This window comes from Dipodomys merriami, unplaced genomic scaffold (assembly GCF_024711535.1).
Source record: "Dipodomys merriami isolate MVZ:Mamm:240054 unplaced genomic scaffold, mDipMer1.0.p SCAF_16, whole genome shotgun sequence".
In the NCBI taxonomy this organism is placed as follows: domain Eukaryota; kingdom Metazoa; phylum Chordata; class Mammalia; order Rodentia; family Heteromyidae; genus Dipodomys; species Dipodomys merriami.
The window spans coordinates 22,157,477-22,180,000 of NW_027202937.1; positions in this window are offsets into that span (position 1 = coordinate 22,157,477).

Sequence of the window (22,524 nt, forward strand, 5' to 3'; positions counted from 1 at the left end):
TGGAGGGTTAAGATTGACAGATATTTCTAATCGGAACCCAGCCTGTTACTGTTAGGGAATGGTTGCTAAAGATTCTAATTGTTTTGAAATTGAGAATCTCCAGATAAAACTACAGGAAAGAGGATTTCTTAAGACAACACAAAACTAGAAACAAGTAAAGGACATTTAGCAAGGAAAGATAATTCCCAGTGTTTGGGGGGGAAATACTGGATATATGAGACCAGGTTATAAGAGGTAATATGATCCTTTCTCCTCTGTCTCTGATATCCCTCTTGTAATTTCTTCCTTGCAAGAAGAAAGGGAGATACTGGTTAGTTAAGGAACAGGGAAATAGTGAGATAGCACATTATGTTAAAAGACTTAGTTAGGGAATAGAAAACCCACAGTAGAATTACTTCCTAGAAGATGCCACCATCTGCTAATGCTACAGAATGTCTGGAGCCAGTTTCGAGTCCCAGCTGGGTCTAGCTCCAAAATAAGAGATTCTGAACATCCGGGGCTGGAGGTAGGAAGTGTATTGGTTTGAGCTGTGATTTAAGCCACAAGAGGTGAACTATATTATGGGCCTGTTTTCCACTCAATGAATGCTCTCCTTTGAAAGAGAGAGCTACAATTAACTAGCCTAGGATAAAGGTTGTGGTATGAATAGATTTTTTTGTATATGTGTGTGCTAAATCGAGGCTTGAACCCAGGGGCTGGGCACTGTCCCTTAGCTTTTCACTCAAGGCTACCATTTGAGTCATAGCCCCACTTTTGGCTTTTCTTTTTTCTTTTTCCTTTTCTTTTCTGGTTGATTGGAGCTGAGAGTCCCATGGACTTTCGTGCCTGGGTTGTCATTAAACTGTAAACCTCAGCTCTCAGCCTCCTGAGTAGCTAGCATTTATAGGCATGCGTCAGTGATGCCTGGCTGAACAGAGAATTTTGAAATAGAAATGATTATTAAGTGGTGGAATTGGTTAGCTCAGTGGAATCCTGGCTGTTCAAATATACCCAAGCACCGCCTCCTTCTTATATCCTAGGTGGCACAGCTGAGCACTGGATGACATTTGTAGGATGTGATTCAGTGACCATCCAGCTGCACACTCTTCTGGTTGAGCACGTAGTCTGCTTTGGATGGCTGGGTACCTATTTTTGCTCATCCTAGTCTTGATGCTGTTGCCTTGGGGCAGAAATGCAGTGCCCCTTCGAGCTCTTCAAGGAAGAGTGTCCACCACCTGCCACGCCCTCTTCTTCACCTCTCAAAGCTCATTTGGAAGAGCGTCAGCATGGGAGGGAAGAGCAATTAATGACTGTCTGCAAAAACTGTCCTTTGGCTTTCACACGTTATTCGAGCTAATTATTCACATAAGTAACGCATCATCAAGCACAAGCATATTAGAATGTGTTGAGGGAACTGCAATTTCTAATTTGAAATATTAGTCTCGTGAAATTCAGGACTTGTTTAATTTGATCCTGGTCTATCGTCAAAGCAGAATGTCTCATTCCAGAGCTGGCTGTTTAAGGGGGGAAAAGAGAGAGAAAAGGCAATGCTCATATTAAAAACACTAGGATATCAAAGATGGCATTGTTTTAATTGGCTGGCTGTCTAAATGATTTCTTTCTCTAGCTATGAGAATAGCTACTGTTCATAGTCAAACTATTTGTAAAAGGAAAGGACAGAACATGAACTACTTGTCATGTTATCCAGGCCTTTTTATTTAGTATTGACTTTCTGCTCTAGTTTACATGCACTGTGCTCTAAATATTGATTGTAACATAATACAATACTGCACATTAATTTCTGGAAACGTATGGTAATAGTGAGAGAGACTGAGTTGCAGAATTTTCTTTTTTTTTCAGGGTTTTGGATCTAGGATTTGAAATATTAGGACAATTGTAACTAGAAAAAAAGATGAGTGCCAAGCATGGTGGCTCATACCTGTAATTCCGGCTACTTGAGGGGAAGAGATCAAGAGGGTTGCGCTTGAAGGCTAGCCCAGACGAAAAGTAAGGGAGACCTCAATCTCAATTTTAAAAAGTTTGGCTTCACGGTATTTGTCTATAATCTTAGCTACACTGGGAGTTATGAATAGAGGGATTGTGGTCCAAGGATGGCCCTTGGGGAGAAAAAAATCAGGACCTTGTCTGAAAAATAGCAGAAAAGAAAAAAATGGGCTCAGGATGTGGCTCAAGTGGCAGATCACCTGCCTAGCAAGTTTAAGACCCTGAGTAAAAGCTCCAGTACTGCTAAAATGAAACCAAACAACAAAACCAAACAAAACCAAATAGAAAAACCACCATAAGAAGTTCTAGCTAGTTATTACTGTTTCTCAATTCTTTTCTTTTTTGGAATACTAACTTTTCTTCCATTCATTTTCCTTCTCATTACTGAGATGCTCTGCAGAGACACAGTTTGTGACACGCTCATTCATTTGGCATGTATCATTTAGTTGAGAGATGCTCAGAATAGGGAGATAACTTCCAACTTGGCACATTTTGTTGGCCAGCAATATTTTAATACTTAGTTTATGTTGTAACTGTCTATTTGAGACTGTATAACTTAAAGAGATTTATTTGGCTTGTGAGCAAGACGGTTGGAGTGTTCAAACAGCCTGGTAGCTGGGCCCTAGTAATGGCTTCCTGGTTGCACAACATGGCAGATAAATGAAAGGGAAAGCCTGTGGATATTGAAGGAATTACTTGTGCAAGTGAGTAAGCAAAAACAGCTGAACTTGCTTTATAATAACCTGTTCTTCTGGAAACGAATCCAGACCCTCAAGACCTACATTAATCCCTTCAGAAGGTGACCTCACCACCTTCCAGTAAGCCTTAACACTTAAAAGATTCCAGAAGTTCAATACCACTACTCCAGAGACCAAATTTCCAATATAGGAAACTTTTGGAGGCCAAATCACAGCAGAAGCCTATTTTTTACTTGTGGAAATAATCAAATATTTGGGCATATGTATTTTCTTTTCAGTTCCTTGAGTTTGAGACTATGTAGGTATTGATCAACCACGGCAGATATAACCAATTATTCTAGTTTTGAATGAAATTGGACTGATGGATGTTGCTGGGAATGCAGGGGAACACTCATAGAATAGAGCACAGACACCTACTCTGCCCAAGGCTCAAGCTCACAAGCATTCTAACTGGTAGGCGATTTGACTAGCTGATCTGTAGTGACACCACTCCCTTTCCCCTCATGCCTCAGCGTGTCTTTTGTGAAAGAATAGAGGGACCTACCGACATACAGCTTATTGCCTGTTAGCATATCCCTGGCAGATCAAGGACAACAAACTTACTGGGGGGGGGGGGGAGGCGGGGAAGGGGGTGAACCTTAAAACTATTGGAAATGCCATAGAAATACCTAAGTATGTGGCATCAGCTGAGCTGTATATGCTTGTAAAAATACCCTGCTTTAAATCAGCAAGATGGGGAACCAAGAAGACAGAAACCACAAGGACTTTGGAAAGAGGCAACTTCGCATTACACTTCAATTGTACCATTTCTGTCCAGCTTGCTTATTGTTGCTGACATTTGCATAGTGTGGATCACTTGGTATGCAAGGGAGACAGGGCTACTGTTATTCAGGGTGTCCTTGCTGTGATTGCTGAAATTGCAGCTCTTTGATGGAAATGATGGTCTACTTTCTCCTGGCAGCCTCTCAGTAGCTCTTCTTATGAATGGCTTTCTTCTCTGAGTCTCCCCTATTCTCTCACCTGCTTCAGAATTCCTGGTTGGGATTGCATGGGCCATCAGCATCCCAAAGGAAGGCAAAGTATCCTGGCCATCTCCACTTGAGTGATAGGTTTGGACCTCTCTTCCATGTTTTGTTCCAAACTAGAAATTCTGTTGCTAAAGCCCAAGAGCACAGCATTGACTAGGTGGGGGTTGCGAGCAATTCCCATACTGGCAAAAACAGCAGACTCTGCCCTTACTTGGATTCATACTTCCAGAGGAACAGGAGGACTTCAAGCATTGTTCCTTGGTGGTTGGTGTGGAATTGGCATCCACCAAGAGTTAGAACAGATGGGCACCTGGGAACCCAGAGAGGGAATTAGTTCATGCTCTGAACTACCTAGTTTTTGTGTCACTCTTTCTATCTCCTGGCAAAAACTTGGCCAAATAGCCCAGACCTGTCTTATCTTTGCATAGAGTAAGTTAGGTTAAGAATAGCCCCAGGACCTCATTTGGGCCAGAATATAGGGAAATGTCTGAAGCCAGTGTTAAGGCAACAACAACAATCCCAGGAGAGTAATTCTAGAGAAAGGAGAGAAGTCTAGTTCCCCAAACTCAGAAATATTTCCTTTCCTTTCCTACCTGGGAAGATCTGGTTGTCAATCTCCTTGAAGAGGGCAGTCATTTTGTGTGCTCTCAAATATACTCCATAACTTACCATTTTATATAAAGTGGACAAGTTCAAGTAGATACCTATTCACGTTGACCCAAGCAAATGATGATTAATTGCTCATCTACTGACTCAGGCGCATGCAAGGAAAACAAATACCAAATCTCTTTATCTTGGGGACCCATTTAGATGGAAGGATTTGTGATAGAAAGTTATAATGAGCTATATGATAATACAGCAGGACAAACTCATATTAAGAAAGGGAAGATTGCAGTTGGATTGATATTGTTCTTGCTATGGCAAAAAGATTTTTAGACATATTGATCAGGCAGTCCTTAGGTTTCAAGAGTAAAGATGAAGTATAAGCAGTGTGTTCTAGATACTTGGAGAAAAATAAAGTCCTCCTCTCCTTTTTTTAGCTCTACTTCAGTGAATAAGAGGCATTTTTTTCAGATTCTAGTTGTTGTTTCATAAGCTTCAAATATAGTTTAAAAAAATCTTATCAAGCTGTGCAATGCTTTCTTTAAAACCCCAAAGTTTAAAATACTACATGTATTTTAGAAAGATAATATAACCAAATTATTTAAAATAAAATTCTAGATCTTTAAGTTGCTTACCTGTCTTGATGTCTTGATGGGTAAATCACTTTTCTTTTTTTTTTTTTTTTTGTCGGTCATGGGGCTTGAACTCTGGGCTTGGGCGCTGTCCCTCAGCTCTTCAGCTCAAGGTGAGCGCTCTACCACTTGAGCTACAGCGCCACTTCCGGTTTTCTGGTGGTTTATTGGAGATAGGAGTCTCACGGTCTCTCCTGCCCGGGCTGGCTTTGAACCGCGATCCTCAGATCTCAGCCTCCTGGGTAGCTAGGATTACAGGCGTGAGCCACCGGCGCCCAGCTAAATCACTTTTCTTAATGGCCAATGATATTCTCTCTTGAGGAGAGAACCATTCAAAATCGTGTGTGTGTGTGTGTGTCTGTGTGTGTGTGTGTATGTGTGTGTGTGTGTGTGTCTGTCTGTCTGTCTGTGTGCTGGTACAACAGCTTGAGCTCAAGGTCTCAAGCTCTCACTTGGCCTTTTCTACTCAAGGCTCAACTACTTGAGCCACACCCCCACTTCTGGCGTTTTGTTGGTACATTTTTGCTGGTTAAGAGTCTCATGGACTTTTCTACCCAGGCTGGCTCCAAATCAGGATCCTCAGATTTTAGCCTCCTGAATAGCTAGGATTATAGGCATGAGCCGCCAGCACCTGACTTTTTGTGAAAATTTTTTATGGGAAGATGACTGATAGAATTTGTTGCTATATGTGATATACATATTGTATGATTAGTCAGACCATTCCTTGTAAATGTAAAATTTTATTTTGCTATACGAATTTAGGATATATCACTAAAAGGAAAATATATATTCTCAATACTTAAAAGTATCCAAAATATTTAGGATTATTATTGCCTAGGAACTGGTTTCAGGGAATTTCTACTTAAGACTCAGACTCTGAAGGTTCTGAATCCTTTCTTACTTTATTCTATGCAGAAATGAGGCAAATCACTAAGGGATAACTCAGCACATAATAACTAAGTGTATAATACTCTTGTGATGTTAACAAAAACCTTTAGTCATAATTTAAATTTAAAAGCTATTTTCAATTACCTAACATTTTTCTATATGATAGATTTTTAGATTTTAGAAAAAGAATAGTGCCAGGAATTTTTATGTAGTTCCATACCAGAGTCTTCACATGTGCAAATTTCATCATACAAACTTTACCTTTTTTTCTATGTATATTGTTTCTCTAATCTATGTGAGAGTAAATTACAGACATGTGGTACCTTTCACCCTAAATAGTGCAAAGATTAACATTAATCCAAATAGTAAAAAATAAGCATTACAGAATCATATGTAATTCTTATAATCAGGAAATTAAAATTTATGTAAAACGTCTCTCCACTAAATCATATTTTACCAAGTATTCCATTAATATCTTTTATTTTAAAGAAAAAAATAGATTGTATGTCACCTTCAGTGTTCAGGTCTTTTTATACTCCCTTAATCTGGAACAGAACATCAGTCTTGTCATTCATGACCTTGGCATTTTGAAGAGGGCAGATCTTGTAAAAATTTTTCTCAATGAAAAGAATAATCACCCTTAAGCACAATGTATTATCACATGCATTCACAAGAAGAGTAGAAGGTTTATTAAAAGCCAGGACCTTCTTTTTCAGACCTCTTTAACACTTTTGCACTTTTCTAACAAAGTTGAAATCAATGGTCGTATAAGAGGCTTAGAGGTTAGAAGGGGAAGAGCTAGAGATTTAGGCATTGAATTGCTCTGGCTGTCTTTCCCATTAAATTCCAATCTGATGGTGGAAAGTAGGTTTGTTAGAGGTTGGCCACTCCTTCCTGGCCTAATCTTCACCTTGCAGATTTTTCAAAGCTACAAAAATCCTCCAGGAAAGGAGCCCCTGTTCTCCACTACCTACCTCTTCCACTGGGAGTTTTCAATTCCTCTGGCCTTCTTCCTACTTTGAATAACCTCCCTGCCTTCTCTAATGACAAGAATCTTCTCAGTGAATGACCATGTCTCACTGCCTACCTGTTGTTGGCCAATTTGAAGCCCCTGTTCCAACCTGTGACCATGGGAAATGAAGTGTCATATTGTCTAAATGACAGGAAAAATAGGTATGCATCAAGTAGGCAAGGCCTGTCTGGATGTTTTTGAACGCTTCAGCTCAGTCTAGCTTGTAGGTTCTTACTCAAAGTACTCAGCCTTTGCTACCCTATTTTACCAAAGAGCCAGCTGCTCCTGTAGACCACCACTAGGGAGAGTAGCAGCAGGGAGCTTCACATCCCTCATGTTCATCCAAATAGGAGAGAACAGAGTCCTGACAGAAGCTACCCAAGGAATTGAGGCAGGCAGCTACACCTTTAAGATCATACTTTATCTCCTCATCTCCAGCTGATTCAAATTTCAACAACTAGGAGAGTATTATTAAAAGACTATAATAGACACACCAAATCTATATATGAAAATAACCTCAGAAGAAATAACACCAAAATACAAGCCACTGTGATTGGTTTTATTGGTAGGCATTTATAAAAGCAAATTATAACCAGACTGGAGATATAGTTTAATAGTGGAACAATTGCCTAGCAAGCATGAAGCCCTGGCTTCAATTCTCAGCATCTATAAAGACAAACCAAAAAGAAAACACTTGATTTTATTTTGGAATTATTCTAACGAGTAACCATTGCTTTTATTACCTAAAAGTAATGTTAAAAAATTCAAGTATTTCAGTTCCTTAGATTAACTTGAAATACTAATGAGGTATTTTAAACTAACCAAAGAAATTAAACATCAACATGGAATTCCAGTATGAAAAGGTTGAAATTCCATTAGTTGCACTTCAAAGGCTAAATATTAATATTATTCTACCCAGTTTATCAATTTAAGGTGCTAATTAACTATTCAGGCTTTATTTCCCCAAGTAATGTTTTGCAGGTATTTTCATTTAGACAAGTAGATTACTGGAAACGTGGCAAGAAATTCTGGTTGTCTTTTAAAGTTCCACTAAATTTAGGTTTCTTATTTTTCAAGACACTATATGTTCTAATTACTTGAAAAGCCTTTGAACTTTGTTAATTATAATAATAATACCATCTCAGTGCCCCAGGTAGTATCAAGATAGAACCTTCCATAAGCTTCTTACCATAACATGGCACATTGTTTCAGATACCCCAGCAGGAACAAATTTAACTAGAACAAGCTGTATCATGCCAAAGATGTGTTCGTCCAGAAGGATGTGTCGTTCTATATACACAAATCAAGTATATTTTTAACTGTGACAGGGTTTGAAATATTTCAAGAGAGAAATAAAACAGTGCGTTCTCTAAAAGCACATGAGCTAAATTCAACAGTAGGTCATTTGCTGACAGACTCCACGCATCCGCACTCCTCTACCAGAAGGCCAGTAAAAACTTGCTTAGCCAAATTTGCCAGTCTTCAGCTCAACAGATTAGAAAAGGGCGTGGGTCGATTTTAATGCTGACCTTGTTAGATAAGTCCTAAACAAGGCTCAGTTTTCTCGACTGGCAAAGGAAGGAATAGCTGTCCCTTGTACACACTGGGTAGTCAAAAGATAGAACTAACATGCATCTATGCATTATAATGCACAATGGAGGACATGTTTAACTTCCCAGTTCATTTGTTCTTTCTTTCTTTCTTTCTTTCTTTCTTTCTTTCTTTCTTTCTTTCTTTCTTTCTTTCTTTCTTTCTTTCTTTCTTTTCTTTTCTTTCTTTCTTTCTCTTTCTTTCTTTCTTTCTTTCTTTCTTTTCTTTCTTTCTTTCTCTCTCTCTCTCTCTTTCTTTTTATTTTCTTTCTTTTTTTTTTGGTCCGTCCTAGGGCTTGAAATTCAGGCCTGTGTGCTGTCCCTGGGATTTTGTGCCACTTGAACCACAGCTCTACTTTCAGCCTTTTGTGATTAATTGGAGGTAAGAGTCTTATGGACTTTCCTGCCCAGACTGGTTTTGAATCATGATCCTCAGATCTCAGCCTCCTGAGTCCCTAGGTTTTAACGTATGAGCCACTGGTGACTGGCAAACTTCCTTGTTCTTAAAGTTCAGAGGATTAAAGTATATAACATAACAGAAGTAAATGAATATCACGTTGTAAAAATAATTCAGTGTGCAATATACAAATCCCAGGTGTGTCCTTTTAAGAATCACATCGGAAAATGGAGAGCTCCTCTGGCATTTCTCTCTACGTGACTACCAGGGACTTGTAAATGGCCACTAAAGGAAGAGTGGCCATCTTTCTTATTGGCAAGCACAAATTAAGAGAGAATTTTGTACATTATACAAGACATGAAAAGACTTGTTTAGATGCCCTCCAAAGATTATCAAAATGATAGACATTAAAAATAAAAAAAATTAGAACAAAAAATGTAGAACAATTAAAAACTCACTTTCCTTGTCTATGTAGCTATACTGATTTTCCAGCATTATGTAAGCGTTTTTCACAATGTCTTTGGTGTTGGTAGTACTAATCTCAGGGAATGATTTGGAGTGGTGGCTTTTGGAAGAGTTTGTATGGGATTGGAGTTAATGTTTCCTCCCAGTGGAACACTGATTTCTTTCCTAATCAAGGCTCAAATCCCAAGTCTCACCAGTTTACCACAGCAGCCTCTGGCTGTATCTCTACCAATTTCCTTTCCAGAACATTCCAAAATGGCTGCCCCAGCATACTACAGATCTGTAGATGCTCCTCTTTTTCCTAATAGAGGGTAGGTAAGCCATAGATTTTTCTTCATACCCTTAAGTCCCCTTCCTTGAATTCCAAATTGGAGTTTAGAGAAATCCTAAGTTTGAATTAATAGGATTTTAGATTATAACCCGATTCCAGTTAAATGGAATAAAGGAAGAATTTTCCTTTTGGTGGAAGTAGAGGTGTTGAGGATCAAACTCAGGATCTTACACATGTGAGACGAGGCCTAAATAAGACTTTTAAGTAAACTCGGGTCAGATGCATAGTTTAAAAAAAAAATTAGCATGTTCCTGGGGCTAGGAATGTGGCTCAGTGGTAGAGCGCTTGCCTTGCATGCCTGAGGCCCTGGGTTCGATTCCTCAGCACCACATAAGCAAAAAGAAAAAAGCCGGAAGTGGTGCTGTGGCTTAAGTGGTAGAGCACTAGCCTTGAGCTGCAGAGCTGAGGGACAGTGCCCAGGCCCAGAGTTCAGGCCCCACGACTGGACCCCCCCCCCAAAAAAAAAAAAAGAAAAAAGAAAAAAGCCGGAAGTGGCACTGTGGCTCAAGTAGTAGAGCACTAGCCTTGAGCTGAAGAGCTGAGGGACAGCGCCCAGGCCCAGAGTTCAGGCCCCACAACTGGACCCCCCCACCAAAAAATTAGCATGTTCCCTGATTTAAAGAACCTGAATTCTGAACCTGACACCTGCTGTGAGAATGAGTGGAAATTACTTTTTCAGTTCAATCTGGGTTTCCTAATCTTTGAGGCATCTAATTCCTTGTTTGAGTTTGGTGATTGATGATGAAATGAAATTAGGCATAATCCTTGATACCTAGAAAGCCTATAGTAAATACTACTATGATTATAATTCCACAGACTTCAGTTTCCTCGATTATAAATAGTAAAAAGTTAGATTGTCTACAAAATCATATCAAGATTTCTTACTCATTTAAGAAAGAATCTGCCACACCCACGTTGTCGTGCACATCTCTAATTCCAGTATGTGGGGAGCTGAGACAGAAGTGTTATAGATTTAAGACCAACCTGGAGGAGGGGAAGGAAGGAGAGGAGAGGGGATGGGAGGAGAGGAGAGAAGAGAGGAGAATTTCGAGTGGTGCTTACTAAATAACCAAAATCATTTATGGCAAGTATATATATTCTGAGACTCTTATCAAGACTACAATTATTAACTAAATCTCATTTTCATTTCAATTCTATTGGTTTCCAATGTGTATTTTTCCAACTCACAATTTCGTATTGAATATGTAAAAAAAAATCTTGGGCCGGGGCCATATTTTTGAGGTTGCCAAACTTGATTTACTTTTGTATCAGATGATGCATCTGTCCTACATAAGCTCTGGGCCCTTGACCATAGCCAGCCAGAACTAGCCATTATGTGGCCACATTTTTAGCAGTCATTGCTATTAATTTAAGCCAAGCAGGAGGTATGGAGGGTGTGTCGGACCTTCTGTAGCTGTCACATAATTCCTGATTGAGGCAACTTAAAGGAGTTTTGGACTCACTAGTTTCAAAAACTTCAATTTATAGGCCGTGGGCCCCATCAATTTGACAGAACAGCATGGCGGTAGGAATGTGTGGCAGAAGAATCTATTCACCTCATGATAGACAGGAAGCAGAGGAAAGGAAAGAGACTGCAGATCAGGCATAACCTCACAGGCACACTGATAGTGACACACTTCACCCCCCTGGGCTCCTGAAGCATCCATCACCTCCAAAAATAGTATCCCCAGGGACCGAGTATGCAACACAGGATCTTTTGTGGACATTTCATAGTTAGACTACAATAGGAACTGAACCTCAGCAGAACACATCCAAACCATGAACAGAGAATATGAATAATTTTAGAGTTCTGAGGATGGTCAATCAAGTGTAGGCTACTGCTCTAAATTAGAGTTTTCTCCATATTATATTTGGTTTTACTATGTAACTACTAAAATGTCACTGAACTGCTGTGTTGGCTATTTCATTATTGTTGGATTAACTAGACTTTTATCTTTAAAAAGTTGCAAAGAACCCTCAGGTATTAGCAAGGCAGGCTTTTACCAAATGACTTCTTTGACCTAGCAATTCTGATTTTAATACTAAATACAGTTTTAAATTATATACTATTCCACAATTATGCCAATCCTGTAATTTTTCTTTTATTATATCAAAAGGATATCAATTCCTATTTTAGTCTTTTTCTGATGTGGATAAAATTACACACTATTTGGCCTTGGAAAGGGGTACATTGACATGGGATCTAGTCATACAGATTTCATCTTTGTGTGGTTCAAAAAAAAAACCCACCCAACTTTCCCCCCATCGTTATGAGAAAGAATCTAATCACATGGCCTTTTACCTTTATCAGTTTGTTTTTCAGATCATCAATTTAATTAATTAATAGTTGATATTCTTCAAAATTCATATTTGAATAGAATAGTCACTGATTGTTATTTTATGTCTGTAGTTTCATTATCAGTTCCTTCTACTTTCAACCACAGCTTTCAGAAATTTCTCCTCTGATCTTGAACGTACAAATAGGAGCAAATAGACTATCTGGACTGAGTTTTCATTGTTTAGTAATCTATTATGCACACTGAGTCATCCTGACAGCTAGTGGGAGCCTGTTGAATAAGTAAATAAATAAAAGAATATATATATATATATATATATATATGTATGTGTGTGTGTGTGTGTGTGTGTGTATATGTATATATATATATATATATATATATATCTGGTACTTGGGCTTGAACTCAGGGCCTGAGTGCCGTGCCTTATCTTTTTTGCTCAAGACTGGCATTCTACCACTTGAGCCAGTGGCTTTTTGATAGTGTTATATGGGAATTTGATCATGAGATACAGAGAAGCCACATTCTAAGATGTGGAATCAGGAGTTTTTATTAGAAAGCCAGTGATTGTGAGCAGACACATATCCACAAAAAACGTGTACCTTCTAGTGCACTTAATACTGTTAGGAAACTGAGCCATGAGGATAGTAGAGTGAAGAAAGAGCAGAACACAATCTCAATAGACCAGATCAACTCTAACGGAGAGTTGAAGAGGGGCACAATGGTGATCTGAGGAGAATCAGGAAACACGAGGCATGGTACAATGGTGGCAGAGGTGATGGGACCTAAATAGGGTCCTGATTAGGGGGTGGGGTCATAGGAGTTGGAGAATTCAGAATCTTGAGAGTTCATAGTACAGGTCTGGCAGGTCTAGTAACCTATTGTCCAAGTCCCCACCCCACCTACTTTTAGGAGTTCAGACACATATCACCTAACAGTGGTGGTGGGGAAGTGATTATCACCTTTAATAGTTTTCTAAAGTCCCCATCATCCACCAGGATGCCAAGATGGCATCAGTTAGACCCAGTATCCCTATTTCAATAGTTAATTGGAGATGAGAGATTGTCTTTTCTGCTCAGGTTGGCTTTGAGCCACAGTCCTCAGATCTCAGCCTCCTGAGTAGCTAGGATTATAGGCATGAGTCACTGACATCTGGCTTATGCTAAATAATTTTTGATAAGTGTTCAACTTTTAAGTAACTAATATTTTAGTAACTTTATGAACACATTTATATTAATGGAATCATTGTTAAACTTATTTAAAATCATTCACAAATTTAGTTCAGTGTACATATACCCTTCCGCCCATTTTTATTCTGTTAACATCCATAACACTGTCAAAACCGAAAAACTGACACTGGAATGTTACTGTTAAGGAAACTATAGATATTTTGTGGAAATTGCCAATGAGAAAGTCATTTTACCTCTGTAGTGTTCATTCCCTAAATACACTATTGTTCAGGGTTCAAGAGTTTTCCTCTTCAAGGATCCCTCACAGCACCACAGTACGCTTAGCTTTTGTTGTGATTTGGGTAAGTTCCCTCCAAATGTGCTGGAGGCCTGCCCCACCTGTGAAATTTCTAGATTTGGCAGAACCTTTAATGATTGGGGAATAGTAGATCTTTTGTCTCCATGGCATGTCCTTGAGGGAGAGTTAGGACTGTGGCTCCTTCTTCCTGCTTTCTCCTTTGCAATTTCTTCCATCCCTTGCTTCTACCACAAGGTACTATCTTATACTAGCCCAAAGGTAACAGAACCTAGGAACCCTGGATTGATAACTCTAAAACCTGTGGCAGCTCCCATCTCTAATCTTAGAGACTCAGGAGGCTGAGACTGATTTGAATCTTGATAGGTTCAAAGCTAGCTCAAGCAGAAAAGCCCATTAGATTTGCATCTCCAATTAACTTACAAAATAGCAGAAGTGGAGCTGTGGCTCAAATGGTGGAGCATCAGCCTTGAATGAAAGAGCCAAGTGAGAGCCTGAGGCCTTGAATTCGAGTCCCCAGTACTAGCACAAATAAAGGGGGTGGGGATCTGGTTACATGGTACAATGCAGATAAACCTTAGAGACATTATGCTAATGAAATCAGCTAGTGACAAGAAGAGAAATACAGTACAATTCCACATATATGAAATATCTGATGTTCAGACTCAGTAGAACTCTGGTTGCAGGAGCTGGGACTTGTGGATGTTTGGGGAGTCATTTTATAGGTACAGAGTCTCAGTTTTTCAAGATGAAAAAGTTCTGAAAGCCTGTTGCCCAACAATATGAATATACATAACAATGCTCATCTGAAGTACAAAATAGATAGCAAGGAAAAATTTAAGTTTTTACCTCAATAAAACAAGTTGCTCTTGTAGGTTAATATCTTAGTTATTTCCAACATGCAGAAAGTTGCCCATGCAACTCTTTACATGCAAGTCATTTTGTATGCTCTTCATTCCAATCCTCTAATAATTAAGACTTTATTATATCTACTTTGTATCTACTTTATGTGTGTATGTATGGTTTTTCTTTACCATTTAAGAGTAACTTGCAGATATGATTCACTCTCATCTCTTAATGTTTCAGTTTTGTTTTCTTTTTAGCAACAAGGGCATTCAAAAATAACCACAATATAATTTATTAAAACAGGAAATGGACACCGATAAATACTATTATCTAATCTACAGATCTTTTTAAGCTTTGCCAGTTGTCCCAATAATGTCTTTTCTGCCAAAAATAAGATAAAAAGGAGGAACAAATAAATCTGATCCAGGGTCAACTCCAGGGTCACATATGGCCAAATGGCTTGTCTCCTTTTTTTGGAACAATTCCCTTGTCTTATGTGACCTTAATATTTTTGACAAGTATAGGACAGCTATTTTGTAGTCTTTCAATGTGTGCCTATGGTTCATTCATCTTAGATGGAGGGCATGCGTTTTTGGCAGGAACACATTGTATCCTCAGGACATTGTATCAAGAGAGAAGATGGCAACTTCTTCCACTACAGATGATAGTAACTTTGGTCATTTGTTTAGGTGGCATTTACCTGTCCTTCCTGCTAGAAACCTACTAGTTTTCCCCTTTGTAAATTATAAACCCTTTGTGGAGAGATAATTTGAGAATATATGGCTATCCTCTTTCTCACCAAACTCTCACCCAGTAGTTTTTTTTTTTTTTCCTTGCCTTTGTCCTTTATGACTATGATGTCAGTCCAATGCCCAGTTTCCTGGCTCCTACTACATGTATTTCCTGGTATTCTGCTCTTTTTTACTCACTCATGCTTTCAGTTTTATATTCGCTTATTAAAAGATATAGACCCATTGGTTTATTTACTGAGTTTTCATTATTACTTTCCTTATTTATTCTGATGCTCAAATGGTAGCAGATCTGGCCAGTGGGAGCCATTCAAGTTATCTCCCATGTATTTTTGACATGACTTCACCTTTTCCTTCTTTAGACACTTCTTTATTTTACTGGTTGAAGATGTTTCAAGCCTGTCTATTCTTTTCTTGTTTGGGACTCTAGAATCAATCATTTCAAGGAGACTTATTTCTTTTAGTGGAAATTAATGTTTGGAAATTAATATTTGGGGACTAGAAGCACTCATTGCTAATAGATTGTCATTGCTTCTAGACCTTTTCAACAGGCAGAGTGTGGACATCTGTGTTTGTGTATACACACGTATACATATATATACACACATGTATGTGTATGTACATACATATATAAATGTTTGCAACAGGGTTCCTTTAGTATCTCATTTCAATGCAGGTATTAGCAATCAAGGATAATTAAAACAACTAAAGATACACTCCTGTGAAATGCAAGGGAAGTAAGTAGGATTGGGTTAAAGAAGGGGAAAAAAGGCTCTAAAAAAAAAAAGAAAGAAAGAAAGGGGCTGAGAAGATGGCTCAGTGGTAGAGTGCTTGCCTTGCATGCATGAGGCCCTGGGTTCAATTCCTCAGCACCACATAAGCAGAAAAAGCCAGAAGTAGCGCTGTGGTTCAAGTGGTAGAAGGCTAGCCTTGAGCTAAAGAGCTCAGGGACAGCGCCCAGGCCCAGAGTTCAGGCCCTACAACCGGCAAAAAAAAAAAAAAAAAGAAGGCTCTAATGTTGTCTGCACAAAGGCCTCAGCTGCTTGCACAGTCCTGAACAGTTGCTCTATCTATTTAATATTGCAAGCCCCAAATGCAACATTCCATACCCTCTTTTCTATTTGGCTTTTCCCTGTATGCACCTCTTTCCATTGGGCTCTGTTATGTAATCTGCTTGTTGTATTGCCTGTCTCTTTACTCTTCCCCACAGATTGTGAGATTCATGTGATAGAAATTATGCTCACTACTATATCCAAAGATCTTAGAATGTGTTTGGCCCACAGGAGATGCTGAGTAACTCCGCACAGGTCTAGGACTTCTGAGATCTGTGCTACACTAGCAAGATTCACAGGATATCTGCAGCTAGGACCAGGAAGACCAGACACAGACTTGGGGCCCAAAAGCTCATCTTCCAGGGATGGCTGCAGGCACTTCCTAAACCCCACACTCCCCAGGAGGAAAGTGGGTGCTCCACAGAAGACCTATGATTCTCATAAACAATGTAAGCCCAGTGAGACCTTTATGTCAGTCATCTCTAGGAATGCCGGAGACCTTTCCCACTTCCAAATCCCCATGCTCTGGCCATGGGCCAACCTTGAAACAAACTGCTCTCTAAAGATAGCAGTCTCGGCCCTGCCATGTGAACTCATGTCTGCATGAAGTGTTAAAAGAATTTGTCACTTTTCAGCTGACAAAAAATAAATCATTTTCGAATGTATGAGCAAGATGAGATCAATTAAAGACATGATTTCCTTTTTTTTCATATTTGAATTATCATTTTAAATTTTGACCTTATACACATAAACCCGGTTTGTACATACACACATATAAATACATATATATGTGTGCATATGTGCATATATACATACATATACACATACACACATATATTTATATACATATAGACACATATGCACATATATACACACATAAACACACACACACACACACACACACACACACACACACACACACACACACACATTGTGTCAGTCCTGGAGCTTGAACTCAGGGCCAGGGTTGGGCACACTGGAGCTTGAACTCAGAGTCTGAGCACACTGTCCCTGAGCTTTTTTGCTCAAGGTTAGTGCTATACAACTTGAGCAACAGCTCCACTTCCAGCTTTTTTTGTAGTTTAATGTAGACAAGAGTCTCATGGACTTCATTGCCTGGTTTGATTTCTAATGGAAATCTTCAGATCTCTGCCACCTGAATAGCTAGGATTACAGATGTGAGCCACTGGTGCCAGGCCAGCTTGCATCTTTTTAAGCAGCCAATCAGGAAAGAAGATGTGGCTAGAATCTTTCATGTTGCATGGATTCTATTCATTTTAGTATCTATTACTGAAGAAAGTGGGAACAAAACAGTATCTTGCAAGCACCAGCAACTCAGGCCTGTAATCACAGTTTCTCAGGAGGCTAAGATCCAGAGGATCATGGCTTAAAGCCAGTCTGTACACACACACAAATCTGTATGACTCTTATCTTCAAAATAACCAGCAAAAGCCTAGCTAGAAGCTTACCTCAATTGGTACAGTGACAGTCTAATAAGCAAATGTGAGGCACTGAATTAAAAATCAACTACTTATCTAGGTGGGGTAATACCCATCAGAGGCATTGTGACAGTGTTTAGTGTAATATCTTTATGATTTTTTTCATTCTTTTCCTTTTCTTTTTCTTTTTTTTTGCTTTTAAATACTCAGGTTTCAGCATAGTATCTAGAGCATACAAGGAGCTATCTAAATAGTTGTACAGTGGATCAGTGATACTGCAAAAATATTATAGTAGCTTTGTATTGTAGGCCTTGAGTATTCAAATTTGACTTCGGTTTAGAACAAATGTGACTATGGCAGATGCTGAATATGACTTGAAGACTAGTATGACAGCTATTGTGATAAAACAGGTTAAAATATTTTTATGGTACCATATTTAGTTTCTGTTGAAACTGTAAATAAATTGTTGGCATTGCTGCTTTTGTTTGCTTAACTAAAAATGAGAAGGGGGGAAGGAACTCCCTTACCCCCCCCACACACACACCTGAAAGCTGTCTGGACTTGTGTGAGGTTGGCTTGGGAAGGAACACCATAGTTCTCCACATCTAGACTTGAGTAGAGCAGCATGCATTGTCACAAAACGTTTGAGCCTCTGGCAGGGCTCCTCAGGACAGAATCTCCCAGACACTGAAGTGAAAATCTTCTTTTTCGTCTTTTTCTTTAAGGTTATAAGCCCTGCAAGGAAGGATGGTTTTAGTGGCATCTGACAATAGCTAGTAGAGATTTAGGAAAAAGCGTGTTCAGTTTTGGCTTGAACATTCTGTTTTCAACTTTTCTCCTACCAAAGTTTCCTTCGTAGAAATGTCTACCACTGTGCTTTAGAGCACTGTTCAGATACAGTGTGACAATTTGCTTTAACGTCTATTTAATTAATTACTGAAGGCAGTGCTGGGGATTGAACTCAGGACTTCATACTTGCTAGGCAAATCTATTACTGGAGCTAAGCTCACATCTCCCCTGCCTGCCCTTGCTTTAACTTCGGATGGAAATGAGCACAGCTTTTATATGCATACATGTATCAGCACAGTGGCTATGGGTAGTGATGTGTATGTGCATGCATACATTTTGACTTTCCATTATACTACTAATTCATGTCTTACCATCTTGTTGTAAAATCCCAATGTTGTAATAAGAAATAGTAAAAGCAACTGTGGTGGAGGGTGACATTAATCCTTTCACATGCAGCCAAACTGGACCTGGCATGATTACTAATAGTATTTTTCAGTTTAGGAGTCAAGTGAAGAAGAGACAGCTTGTATTGTGACACATACCAGCTGTAGCTGCACATCTGGAGTATGTGTCCCTCTACAATGTGACTGTAGAAGTTCTAGACAAATACAGATTGAACTTTTTGAAGAGGTCTCCAGAAAGTCTATTTCCAGACATAGGATTTGAAAATGAAATACTGAACTCAGTTTTAGAACTGAGTTGGATTTTTTCCTTCCTCCCTTCCCTCCCTCCCTCCTTCCCTCCCTCTCTCCCTCACTTCCTTCCTTCCTTCCTTCCCTCCCTCCCTCCATCCCTCTTTTCTTCCTCCTTCCTTCCTTCCTTCTTTTTTTTGCTTATATTTTACTTTTTAAAATATTTTTTAATTATCTTTAAGTAGTTGTACAAAGGGGTTTTAATTCAACATGACAGTTTTTTAGTAAAATACATCTCGATCAGTGTCACCCCTTCCATCTTACTCCCCCATCTGAGGTGGGTCTCAAAATACCCAGTTGTCACTTTCCACTGAGCAGCCTGGAAAGTCAGGCCAGACAGTTAAAGGAGCTTGCCTGAGATCACACAAATCTAAAGCCAGCAGAAGAATGTATGGTCCCCGGGGTTTTTAGCTGTCTCCTTCAGTTTCCGCAAGAAAACAATCCACTATGGACATATGCCACAGTGCGCAAGGCTCTACATTAATATAGGTTAAGCAGGTAGTGGTGACCATATGCTGTTAAGTTAAAGTAGCTCAGGCTTAGATACATCAGGTCATTTACAGATTGAACTCAAGAACCAACAGTTGAGGCGCTATACTCCTATAATCCCAGCTACTTGGATGGCTGAAATGGGAACAAAAAGTTAGAGACATTTCATCTCAATCCCTAAATTGCTAATCTGTATTTCTAGCTATGCTGGAGGCAAAAGTGGGAGAAAGGCAGTCTGATGCCAGGCCCAGGCAAGAAAAAGTGAGACACTATTTAAAAAATAGCTAAAGGAAAAAGACCCAGAGATGTGACTCAAGAGTGCCTGCCCCAGAACTTGAGGCCCCCAGGCCCTTGATGCACTAAAACAAAGCTAAAATGTAAAACAGAATAAACAAGCTAGGGAAAAAGTGTGCCTTCATGTGGTCTCTTCATGGAATGTGAAACTTCCCAGTTTTCCAGGATAATTCTTAACACTCATTCTGAACCTTTGGATATCAGTTATATTTTGGCAGAAAAATCCTGCAAATTTTTCTCCAATAATTTTACCATGTAATAAGACATGCTTCTGAGCTCTGACACTAGGGGACGTAGAGTGGAATGCTTGCCCATCCTATTTAATTTAGAACAGTGCTTTGAGTTTAGGAGCACATACATCATTAAACCTGAAGAGTTTTGTGTGTGTGTGTGTGTGTGTGATTCCTGGGACTTAGATTCAGAACTTCTTTTGCTCAAAGCTAGTGCTTTACCACTTAAACCACAGTGCCACTTTCAGCTTTTTCTGTGTAGTTTATTGGAGATAAGAGTCTCACAGACTTTTCTGCTCAGTCTGGCTTTGCGTTACCATCTTCAGATCTCAGCCTCTGAAGTAGCTTGGATTATAGGCATGAGTCACTAGTTGCCACCTTAAAGAGCCTTTTAAATAGGTAACAATGTATTTTGAAAAATGGGTGAATTGCTTTTGCCCAGACATTTTCTCTCTCTTTCTCCTCTCTCTCTCTTCCCTTTATTTCTTTCCTTCTTTTAATTTAAATTTTATTGTAAAGGTTATGTATAGAGGGGTTACAATTACATACTTAAGGTAATGAATATATTTCTTTTTGAACAGTGTTACCACCCCCCATCTTTTTCTCCCACTTCACTCCTGACTCCCCTTTCCCTGAAGTTGTAAAGTTCATTTGCAACATAGTGTCTAGTGAGTATCACTGTTGTATTAGTTCAGTTTTTGTCCCACTGTTTCTGTGATTCCCCTCCCATTCCCCAAATCAGATAAACTTATATATGACAAAAAGTACAGAAATCAAAAACAGTGATGATAGGGAATAAACCAAAGGGGGAGAAAAGAAAGAAAAAAAGAAATAACTGCAAATAGTATAATTAAAAAAAAACCCTCTTGTTTCCATTTCTTGGAGTTCATTTCAATAAGCATCATTTCATATGGTCATATGCACATAGTTATTGAGCCATTGTGATCCTCTCCTAAGAATATCCTCCTGTGTTCTCACTGTGTGATGCTTAGAGTGCTGTTTAATTAATCATGTTCAAGTGTAATTATTTGTCTTTTAACATCCATTGGGTTAACTTTGTAGATTTATAGACATAATCTAGTTATTACAAATGAGAGAAAATGTAGCCTATGTTTTGTTGGGTCTTGTGCCAGGACATTCTCAAAGACAGGTGATTCTAGAAATATGGAGAACTTGATGGCTCTCTCAGTAGGAGAACTCTCAGTTGAAGTTTCTGAAGAAAGGCATTGTCTAGACTTGAGGTACCAAGGCTTCTTGCTTCTAGGTGGGTCCATAAGCTTTGAGGTCATGCCTACCACCTCCTTGCATGCTCAGTATGTCCCTCGGGCTGGTGAGACCTAAACCCCCTCATCCTTTCCTTGCTAGCATCAAGATTGTTTGTGCACCACATACCCCCTTGTACTGTGAGCTTGACCTTGAAGTAAAGCAGAGGAGAATCTACTCCTGGGTCTACCTACAAATTGAGAAAAGCAGTCTTTAATTAGACAGCACAGTTTAAATAGTGCACAAACAAACCTTTGGTTTTAAGTTGGCATCATCTCCCTATCCCCCCGCCCCCATCCCTGTCAGGCTGGTCCTTTTCCAACAATAATTGCCCTGATATAATACTTCATTAACCTCGTGTTCATCAAGAAGCAGCAGAATGATGAAATTAGTATGAAGAGCCCTGCTCCTTTACACAGAGTGAGGGCTAATCAATTTTCAGACTGCCATCAGAGTGTCCTCTTATTGGATTTCCTTACCAGAACCCAAAGGGTTCAACACAATTCTCTCTGTCATTGCTACCGCCCATGACCAAGGATTCCTAATTTACTCAAGGAAATTAACATCTACAGGTGCTAGAATAAAGGGGAAAATCTGTCCTTAGGTTTGATGGTGACATTCCCTGTGTTTCAATTTGCTAACAATGAAAGCCAGTCTTTGTTGGAGCTGAATCGTGACCCTCACTATCTTGTAATGGCAATTCACAAAAATCTTTTATGGCAATTTACAAAATCCCTAGGGGGGAGGCTCCCGACATCCAGCACTTGAAATACAATTGCCGTGGGATCAAGCCCTCTGGCATGTGCTTCAGAAAGGCCAGGCCAGTTGTAAAGAGGAACACTGACTATTGGAATGCAGCTCTCCTCACCTAACAAGTAGTTTATTCCCTTATCCGAGGCACCTGATAGAGCATCTGTGGGTAGAGGTCAGAGGGATGATCAGCCATCAAGTCTGTTATTTTCCATCTATAATACAGAAAAGAACAACTGGAGGTGATCATGTGGTATGCCTCAGTGATTTGTACACTTGTATCATAACATGTTTTGATGGATCATTCGATGTGGCATTTATGGCCACCACAGAAAAGCTTTTCTTCTACCGTTCTCAGCACTACAATGGAAAGTATTCGTATGGTGGAGAAAATAAATTCATGTTGAAATTTGATTGCTAATGTAGTGAGGTTAGGAGTGGAACTTGAATAGCATTGATGTCTCTCTCAGAAACTAGATTAGTTCTCCAATAAATGGACTTGTTCTAAAAAAAGTGGGTGAACTCC